The sequence below is a fragment of the Ictidomys tridecemlineatus genome, chromosome 1 (assembly GCF_052094955.1).
Source record: "Ictidomys tridecemlineatus isolate mIctTri1 chromosome 1, mIctTri1.hap1, whole genome shotgun sequence".
Classification (NCBI taxonomy): Eukaryota; Metazoa; Chordata; class Mammalia; order Rodentia; family Sciuridae; genus Ictidomys; species Ictidomys tridecemlineatus.
In genome coordinates, this window is record NC_135477.1 from 72,891,086 (window position 1) to 72,901,820 (window position 10,735).

The window sequence follows — 10,735 nt, forward strand, 5'->3', positions numbered from 1 at the left end:
TCCAAACTCCATCTATATTGTAGACAGGCATGGTGGTATAAACCTATAATCTCAGTGACTCAGGAGGCTGAGGCAGGAGAGTCTTAAGTTTGCAGCAAGCCTCAGAAATTAGAGACTCTATCTCAAGAATAAAAAGGACTGTAGATGTAGCTCAGTGGTAAAGTGCCCCTGGGCTCAATCACCAGTACCAAACAAACAACAAGAGTAGAGTTTTATTTTAGACATGGATCAATTTCATATTGAATTATATGATACTATAACTGAAAATGGACTGAATTGGACTTAGTGTTCACACTCCTGCAGATCTGCTTGTCCCCATTCATTGCCCAATGTTTTGGCCTAGGCTACATGTCTTGCATCTTGTTTGGAGCCATGCTAGTGATGTCTCCTGCCATCTCTGTGGTCATAAAGCTCAGAACATTGCTGCGCCACCACTGCATACCAAGAGTTACCATGAATATTGCCAGACAGGAGCAGACCCATTAAGGTTCTAGCTTCCCCGGGGACTATGCAGCCCAGACATTAACTCCAAAATCAACTCCAAGGTGGCATGGATTTTGACCGAGGGAAGAGAAGAGATGGAGAAATCCTGCAAATACATTACTCACTCTTTATGTCTCCCCTCTCAACACTTCCAAGAACAGAAGTTTCATGTGGACTCTTGAAATCATCTGACAGAAAAATGGCTTCCTTTGTTGCAAAGCTATGGCCAGTTCACAATCTCTCTTCTTGTGTATTATACTGTCTTTCCTTTCCTGCCTCAAACACGGTATCCCTCACTCTCATTTCCCTAGGATCATATTCCCAATAAAATGTGAACACAAATTTTTTTAGTCTACTTTCTGAAACACTGAGGCAGACAGGACCTTAGAGATGACCTCAGAGTGAAATCCCAAACTCATAACCACCCCACAGTAGGACTTAGCCTACAAACATATTTACCCTAAAAGAGCTTTAAATTAAATTATTTGCTATTACTTAACAATTGGAAGAATTCTACAAAATCTTGATTTCCTAATTGTCTATTATAACTGAGGGCTTAAAACAATTCACTGCTACAGAATTGTGGCTGGCACAACGTCCACCATCTATCTATATCTACTGAATTTATATTTATATATTTATAGCAGTAGAATTTATATTCATACTCAACCAGTTCCTGCTCATAGTGAATTTATTTCTTATACAAATATCTCTGTCAGGTATGGAATAAATAGAAACAGACTGGGAGTGATAACGTAGTTCATGAGAAATGGGGAGCTAGTTTCAGTGTCACGCACCTGTAATCCCAGTGACTCAGGAGCCTGAAGCAGGAGGATTGCAATCTCGAGGATAACCTCAGCAACTTAGTGAGACCCTGTCTTAAAAATAAAGAATAAAAAGAGTCAGGGATGTAGCTCAGTGGTAAAGTGCCCCAGTACCAAAAAGAAAAAGAGATGGGAGAAAGAAATAGGAGAAAGCATATTGACTTAGGGAAGTGAGGCTCTGCCTGGGTATAGGATATGTGAATAAACATTACACCCACTTTACTGGGTTGTATTAACTGACTTGCTCCTACGAGAATTTGCACTGCCATGTCGTACAGAGAGAGCACTGACTTCCTCATGTGCCCAAGAGGATTCTGAGACCTGGGTAGGGTGAGAAACCGTTCCAAGTTCTCACAGTTAATCATCAGGGTGCTCCTTTTTGCCCTATCCACCATGGCATAGGTCAGTAGCCACTTACAGGCATTTCTCTTTCTCCAGTTGACACCTACAAGGAAGAATAGTTTGAAAATACATAAAAACATGCAGGATGTTGACTCTGTCATAAATTACTGGGTTGATCAGTATCTGTTAGAATTTCTTGAGGCCAAAGGTTGTAGAGGCTCAAACATATTGTCAAGGAAGGAGGAAAGGAACGGAAGGCCATAGATACCCTGCTCTAAGAAGACCATCCTTATGACAGCTGCCTTCCTGATGCTCCAGCCTGATGGCACTTAGTTAGCATCAGGGAAACAGCATCAGCTATAAAAGGAACGCAGGCTTTGAATTGGCAGATCTGGGTTCAAACTCTTCCTCTTTCCTCATAAGTTAAAAAAAATGAGTGGGTTCCTCCATTCTCCTATACCTCTATCACTCCATGTCTTAACCCATTTTCTGCTGCTATAACCAAAAGCAGGGCGTCAGCCATCTGATGAGGGTCTTCTTCCATCGTCCCATAGCACAGGACAACAACTGTTAAGACAGGAAAGCTCACTTTGTAGCAAAGCCATTACTACAATAGTCCATTCATGAGGGCTCTTCCAAAGTCCCCACCTCACAACACTGCCCCATTAGGGACCAAGCTTCTAACACCAAATTTATTTATTTATTTTTTGAACTTTAAAGCATTAATTTTAATTATGAATTGATAATACATTTCTACAAACACTGGTGATATTAAAACAATATACCAATAGACATGATCAATATGTGTACACATGTAATGGTCCCAGAAAAATGGTGGTCAAATAGATATGATATTTCTCTTTAACAAATGTTTTGAGGAAAAATGCTTTAAATTATGTGGAGTTGAAAATATGATTTTAACAAAATTTATGTGAAAAGAGGAAACACCAAAGCTGCTAAAATTCTTTGGGACCCCCCCACCTTCCAAATGCTATCCTTATAATTCCCCAGTTGTCACAGGATAAAGTATTTTTCTAGAAAAAATTAAATTATTGCAAATATTGCTTCCTATAGACTGCTTTATGTGTCGGAGTCACTTGCAGATCCTGGTCTGCTATTATCTGGCCCATCGCTTTCCTTGTCCCAGTCTTTCATAGGCGCACCCATCATGAAATCATCACGCAGAATTGTCCAACCTGGGCCATCTTCTGATTTGATTTCAGTATGTTTGGCTTTTGAGTTCTTCCCAGATGAACTTTTTTCATTTGTACTCCCATCCATTCCTCTTAGAACACTTAATAAAATCTTTCTTGGAAACAGATGATATCAACTTAGTGCGCTTTCTAATAGAGTCTCCTGCTTCTTTAATCTTTTCATCAACATTCTTTTGATGTTTCTGAACAGCATTAAATAACTGCACCACACCCCTTGTTGCAATTCTCTGAAGATTTCTCTCTGTTTCTTTGTCTCTGATGACATCTGGCTTTACTCTGCACATCATTTCCCACTCCCACTTCTTATCAAGCTGTTTTTTTTTCTCTAGTCTTTCTTGCTTTAACTTCTCTTTCTTTTTCCAGCTCTTTGTTTTTGATGAGAATGGTGGGTTTACTTTTAGGAGTTTTTTTTTTTGTTAAGGATTTTAGCCATGGCATCTGCCCAGCCCACATTAGTCCCAGCACTTGATTCTGCAGCATTTTCATCTTCTTTGTCACAGGGTTCAACATCATCCTCATTGTCAGTTTCTATTGCTTCATCATCAGACATATGATCCTTTTCTGATTCATAGCTTCCTTCTTTTCATCATCAAGCGTCTCTGAGACATTGCTATCAAATGCTACTTTTATTTAACCCACGTGTACCACAAACTCTGCTTTCATTCTCTACTTGAGTCCTTAACTCCAAAACAGCAGCATTCACCTAATGCGCAATAGTCAAGAATACATCCTTCTTCCTCTTACTTCTTTCTGGCTTCTTGCTTCTCGCTCTCTGAAATTTATTCCACTCAGGTAATTTCAAATATCTCCCTTCTTTCACCCTTTGTTAAATTTCTCAGTAACTGCAGCAGTTTCACCACCTTTAATATCGGTGATACTAAAAAAAAATTAGTAAACAATACTCAAAATTACAGATTAGAGCAAGCCTTCTCACTGGGCCAAACTCTTCCAACCCATGTCACGCCATGATGAATCTAACACCAAATTTAAGGGAAGCCAGATATGGTGACACACACCTGTAATCCCAGTGACTCAGGAGGCTAAAGTAGGAGGATTACAAATTTGAAAATAGCCTCAGCAACTTAGTGAGACCCCAATTCAAAATCAAAAATTAAAAATGCTAGGGATATAGCTCAGTGCTCAGGGGTAGAGCACCCCGAGGTTCAATCCCCTGTACCCCCCACCCACATACACAATTAGGGGAAGCATTCCAACCATGTCACCTTACCAGAAAAAAAAGGCAGCAAGAATGCCTATTTTGTAACATTACAGTGAAAATCCAAAGAGTTAATGTATGCAAGCAGTGACAAGGACCTGATGTCTTGGTGCTTGCTCCACTCCAATCCCTCAGGTAGTTCTGGAAGGCAGTACTCAACGATGAGACAAGAAGGCTGCTGGTCTCCCTGGCTCAGGTGGCTCTATGAGGAGAGAGAATCAGAGCCAGGGCTGCCAGATATACTAGTGGATACATGACTTCCGCTGCCTGAGACCCCTGGGGGCCTCCATCACTATACTGAATTTCTTAGAAACTCCAGCCCTCACAAGATGCAGAAACAGAAGGGGTAATACCTGGCACAGCAGGTGGTGGGGGTGGGGGCCAGGCTGATGACTGGTGGCTGGGCTGATGAATTGAACCAAACAATTTTTTCAACATCTTGAACACTAACTACCTGTCCCTGGAAACTTATTTTCCTATCACTATATTCAAAAGAAGAAGACATCAGCTTCACAAAAAAAAAAAAAAAAAAAAAAAATGAAGTCTTGGAAGCAAACCCAAAGTCAGGGACGTAGCCAGCTTTGAGTTTACAATTGTGCTAAGCTGTGAACATATGATCCTTTACCAAATACCCTTTAATCTGGTTGGCAAACAAGAAATGCTGAGCCTCCAGAAAAACATCAGGGCCTTCCTTTCTTCTGAGAGAAAAATCCAGTTTTGTTTCTCAGGTTTCTTAGTGGTTAATCCTGGACATGTTTACTTTGCTCCACTGCTTTGCACCAGTGTTTTGTCTGTTGTTTTTATTCTACCTTGGATAAGCTTCAAATTGCCTTACAGAAAATTTTAAAAAAAAAATTATTCACCAGTGGTCTTGACAGTTTTGAGCATCTTCTTTTGACATGCTATCCAGTGTAGATATGGCTCATGGCATCCCGAGACGGCCCAGGAACCTGCACTTCTGACATTCCTGTTGTTATAGAGGCTCCCTACCTCTGCTCTTTCCCTAGAACTACAGGATCTCTACTCATTGCTACCAAAACACCTTCTGTTTCATCTTTCAGCAGATTAAAAATCATTTTGTCTTACTGCTGTATAGAAGTAAGTGGAAATATTGATTAGGCAGAAATTGATACATGGATGGAGAGGGTTTCTATCTTTCCAGCTTTTGAAGAATGGAAAGGCTGTCCGTATACCTGGCATAGCCTGAATCCTTAAATCCAGAAGCTGATTCATCTCTAAAAAATTTCCTTTTGCCTATGCTCATTTGAGTTTGGTTTTTAAGACGGTAGACAGAAACCTGACAAATGTAGAAATTGGTCCTGCCATAGAACATTTCAAAGATCAGTCACAATTTAAAACTGCCAGGGAAGGTGAACCTTCAGAGAGGATGGCTCTTGCCTGACTGGGAACTTGGCCATACTGGGAACTTGGCCATACTTTACATACTGAATGTTTCTTCATTTCTCCCTTAATACCTTCTTGTCTCCAGAAAGCTGGTCTTTGTGGAGGGAATCCCTGGGAAAGAAGGTGTATGAATGTGGGGATGGGATCGAAATTGCATGTTTGGGACAGGGAAGGGACCCAGAAGGAAAATTTAAAGAATATGCGAAGGTGGAGGTCAATACATAGGTGTAAGCAAGTTCTCATTGCTAGTCTATGAAGTCAAAAGCTCTCTGGCTTTTGAGGAGGCACAGTTGGGTAGGAGGTTTAAGAGAAGCGATAACGGTTTGGAAAGACTCCACAAAAGGATGGGAGAGGAGAAATCAGTTTGAAGACCAGTGAGTGGGAGCCTCCTGATACACTGCTGCAGCATCTGCCCAAAAGCTGCATGACTCCACAGATGCTGAGCTGCTTCCTGCAGCAGGATAGGGAAGAGCACTTGGTCCACACGTAGGATAGTGCGTGGGCAGTGCAAGGTGGGCTGCTCAGAAGCTCATGCTCCTTTTACCTTTGCTTATTTGTGTTTGGTTTCTAAACTGGTTGACAGAATCCTAACAAATGTAGAAACTTTTCTGCTATAGAATATTGCAAGGATTAGCCACTACAATGTAACCCTGCAGGGGAGGTGGACCTTCAGGGAGTATGGCTCTTGCCTGACTGGGAACTTGGCCATCCTCACATATTTCAGTCCTTCAGTCAGGCAAAAGGACACTTCTCACCACAGCAACCCAAATTCTCCAAAATCACAATTTAGCAGACATTAGAGTATGCCCCAAGCACCGTGGGAAAATGTGCCATGCCTATTCTCATCTGGCTGAATAGGCATCCAGGAACACTGTCCATTATGCAAACTTCATTTTAAAGTCTGGTTTCTGAGGCTGGGGATGTGGCCTAAGCGGTAGCACGTGCGGCCCAGGTTCGATCCTCAGCACCACATACAAAGAGGTTGTGTCCGTCGAAAACTAAGAAATAAATATTTTTAAAAAATCTCTCTCTCTCTCTTAAAAAAAATAAATAAAAAATAAAGTCTGGTTTCCAACAGCCATCTTAAAACAGATCATTAAATTTTAACAGTAGAAGGCATGTACTTTTGCATGGTTAATCAAGTGTCAGGAGGATGCAGCTTCTGCTGACAACCAAGGCTCATTCTGGGAGGTTAGGGAGACCAACAGCTGTCCACAAAGAACTCCTAAATATTCTTTGTTACAATTATAGCAAGAAAAACCTGGTTTATAAGGAACTTTGTACTCACTCCTTCTCTCCTGTCAGTGTCCAGAATGTTCACAATAACCCTGGGAGGTAAGCCAGCTGATGCTTAGGTTTCTATACTTCAGACAATGTCCTGACATCCACCCACTCACATTATTTTTTTCCCACTTTGTATTGATTCTTTTTAGTTATATAGAACATTAAGATACATTTTGACTTAATCACAAAGGAATGGAATGCAATTTGCTGGAATTCACATCCCCAAACTTTCCATCCTTCACCCTGTACCTCCCCACCCACAACTGCAGTGACCTTTCTGCAATTTATAAGTTATTTTGTTGAATTAGTGCTCCTGTGTATACTCAATATTGGGATTCACTGTGGTATATTCCTGTATGTACATATGAAAATTCTGTCAGACTTATTCCACAGATCTTCCCTTATCCTGTCCCTCCTTCCTCGTTCTCCACCTGTCTACTCTGCTGATGTATCCTCTATTTTGAATTTCCTCTCCCTTTTTTTTCCTTTCTCTCATTCTTATTCCCCCATCCCCTGCCCCCCATTTTGGATTACCTTCCTCGTATCAGAGAAAACATCTGACTTTTGACTTTTTGGGACTGGCGTATTTCACTTAGCATGATAGTCTCCACTTCCATTCATTTACTACCAAATGCCATATTTTCATTCTTCTTTATGACTAAGTAATATCCCATTATGTACATATACCATATTTTCTTTATCCATTCATCAAGGATATAGGCCTGAAGTTTTCTTTCCTTGAGATGTCTTTGAGTGGTGGGTATCAGGGTGATACTGGCTTCATAGAATGAATTTGAAAGAGTTCTCTTCTTTGATATTTCATGGAATAGTTTCAGGAGGATTAGTATTAGTTCATTTTATTTTATTTTTTTTAATATTTATTTATTTTTTAGTTCTCGGCGGACACAACATCTTTGTTGGTACGTAGTGCTGAGGATCGAACCCGGGCCGCACGCATGCCAGGCGAGCGTGCTACTGCTTGAGCCACATCCCCAGCTCCAGTATTAGTTCATTTTAAAGGTCTTGTAAAACTTGGTTGAAAATCCAACCAGTCCTGGGCTTTTCTTTGTTGGAAGATTTTTGATGGCTACTTCAATTTCATTGCTTTATCTTTTTTTTTAGTTCATTCTTTTTTAAAAAAAATAATTTTAATTAGTTATACATAACAGTAGAATGCATTATGATACATCACACATAAATGGAGTATAATTTTTCTGGTTGTACATGATATAGAATTCTTCCTACTCCTATATCCCTTCCCCTCCTTTAACTCCTCTCTACTTAATCTCAAGTAACTCTATTCTTCCCTAGACCCACCACCATTATTGTGCGTTAGCATCCGCATATCAGAGAAAACATTTGGCCTTTGGATTTTTGGAATTGTCTTGTTTCACTTAGCATGATATTCTCCAACTCCATCCATTTGCCAGCAAATGCCACAATTTCATTCTTTTTTAATGCTGAGTAATAGTTTATTGTGTAGATATACCACTTTTTCTTTATCCATTCATCTGTTGAAGGGCAGGTAGGTTGGTTCCATAGTTTAGCTATTGTGAGTTGAGCATTAAACATTGATGTGGCTGCGTCACTGTAATATGCTGAATTTAAGTCCTTTGGGTATATACCAAGGAATGACATAGGTGGATAAAATGATGGTTCCATTCCAAGTTTTTCGAAGTATCTCCATACCACTTTCCATAGTGGTTGCACCAATTTCCAGTCCCACCAGCAATGTGTGAGTGTACCTTTTCCCTCAATACAGCATTTATTGTTGCTTGTATTCTTCATAACTGCCATTCTGACTGGAGTGAGATAAAATCTGAGACTAATTTCAATTTGCATTTCTCTAATTGCTAGAGATATTGAATATTTTTTCATATATTTGTTGACCAATTGTATTTTTTCTTCTGTGGAAGTATCTGTTCCGTTCCTTACCCCATTTATTGATTGGGTTATTTGGGTTTTTGTTTTTTTGTTTTTTGTTTTTTGTTTTGTTTTGTTTTGTTTTTGTTTTTGTTTTTGTTTTGGTGTTGAGTTTTTTGAGTTCTTTATATATCCTGGAGATTAATGCTCTATCTGAGGTGCATGTGGTAAAAATTTTCTCCCATTCTGTAGGGTCTCTCTTCACATTATTTTTTCCTTTGATGAAAAAAAGATTTTTAGTTTTAATCCATCCCATTTATTGATTCTTGATTTTACTTCTTGCACTTTAGGGGTCTGGTTAAGGAAGTCAGATCCTAGGCTGGCATGATAGAGATTTGGGCCTACTTTTTTTTTCTAGAAGGCACAGGGTATCTGCTCTAGTGCCTAAGTCTTTAATCCACTTTGAGTTGAGTTTCATGCAGGGTGAGAGATAGGAGTTTAATTTCATTTTGTTACATGTGGATTTCCAGTTTTCCCAGCACTATTTTTCGAATAGACTATCTTTTCTCCAGTGAATGTTTTTGGTGCCTTTGACTAGTATGAGATATCTGTATTTGTGTGGGTTTGTCTCTGTGTCTTCTATTCTGTACCATTGGTCTATGTGTCTGTTTTGGTGCCAATATCATGCCTCTTTTGTTACTATGGCTCAGTAGTATAGTTTAAGGTCTGGTATTGTAATGCCTCCTGCTTCACTGTTCTTGCTAAGGATTGCTTTGGGTCTCTTATTTTTCCAAATGAATTTAATGATTGCTTTTTCAAGTTCTATGAAGAATGTCATTGGGATTTTAATAGGAATTGCGTTAAATTTATATGATACTTTTGGTAGTATGGGCATTTTGACTATATTAATTCTGCCTGTCCAGGAGCATCATTACTTTATATTTATCTGTTTTATTTTTTTAGTTGTAGATGGACACAATACCTTTATTTTGTTTATTTATTATTTATTTATTTTTATATGATGCTAAGTAAGGATCAAACCCAGTGCCTCACACATACTAGGTGAGCACTCTACCACTGAGCCACAACCCCAGCCCAATACTGATCTGTTTAAGTTTTCTATATACTCATGGTTCAATTTGGGTAAGTCATAGCTCTAGGATTTTGTCAGTCAATATCTTTAAGATTTTCTACGTTATTAGAGTATAAATTTTCAAAATAGTTTCTGATGATCCTCTTGATTTCAGTAGTGTTTATGGTTTTTCACTTTTAATATTGTTAATTTGAGTGTTCTCTCTCTCTCTCTTGTATTTTTATTTTTTAGCTAGTTTAGTTAGTGTTTATCAATCTTGTTTATCCATTCAAAAACCAATTCTGTGTTTCATTGATTTTTTTGCATTTTTTAAAAACTCAATTACATTTATTTTGGCTGCAAGTTTAATTATTTCCTGTCTTCTACTGATTTTTGTGTTGGTTTGTTCCTTTTCTAGGGCTTGTGTAATGTTAGATTATTTATTTGGTATCTTTCTATTTTTTATGTATGAATTCAATGCTATAAACTTTCCTGTTAGAACTGCCTTTACACTGTCCCAGAGATTTTTGACATCTTGTATCACTATTCTTAGTTGTTTCTACCATTAAAGTATTTCCTATGGGTGCAGCTGCTGAATTGGGCAGGTTGGATTCATAGACAATAAAGACATTAAGTTTATACAAGATAGTGTTTATTTTACTAATAATATGGAAGCAAGGGCTAAAGCAAAGTGGTAGGTGAGAGAGAAATAGAAGAAAATACATCATCAGATTGGAGGAAACACCAACACCTGAAATCATATAGCTGGGAAGTTCTGGGGCAGTTCCCAGACATCCAGACTGGGAAGTTCGGCACAGAGTATCCTCTCCATGCTCTCAAATACAAGAAAGCTCTGTTATAACAAACTGCATGACCTAGAAATGACATGATGGATACTTCATCCTTGCAAGGACTGGATAGATCCCCAAAGGGAGGGATTGAAGCCTTGAGATAAGTGAATGACTCAGCTCTTGTGAGTGAGCTGAACTATGGAGAAGTCAGCATTCTTTCTTTAGATGTTCCATTAGGATGT

The 10,735-nt window shown here is 39.0% G+C and overlaps 1 pseudogene; it reads right to left on the reverse strand.

The window, feature by feature from the left end:
• Window positions 1-2,604: 2,604 nt before the first annotated feature.
• On the reverse strand, window positions 2,605-4,517 carry LOC101966193 (RRP15-like protein; annotated as a pseudogene).
• Between the last annotated feature and the right edge of the window lie 6,218 nt (window positions 4,518-10,735).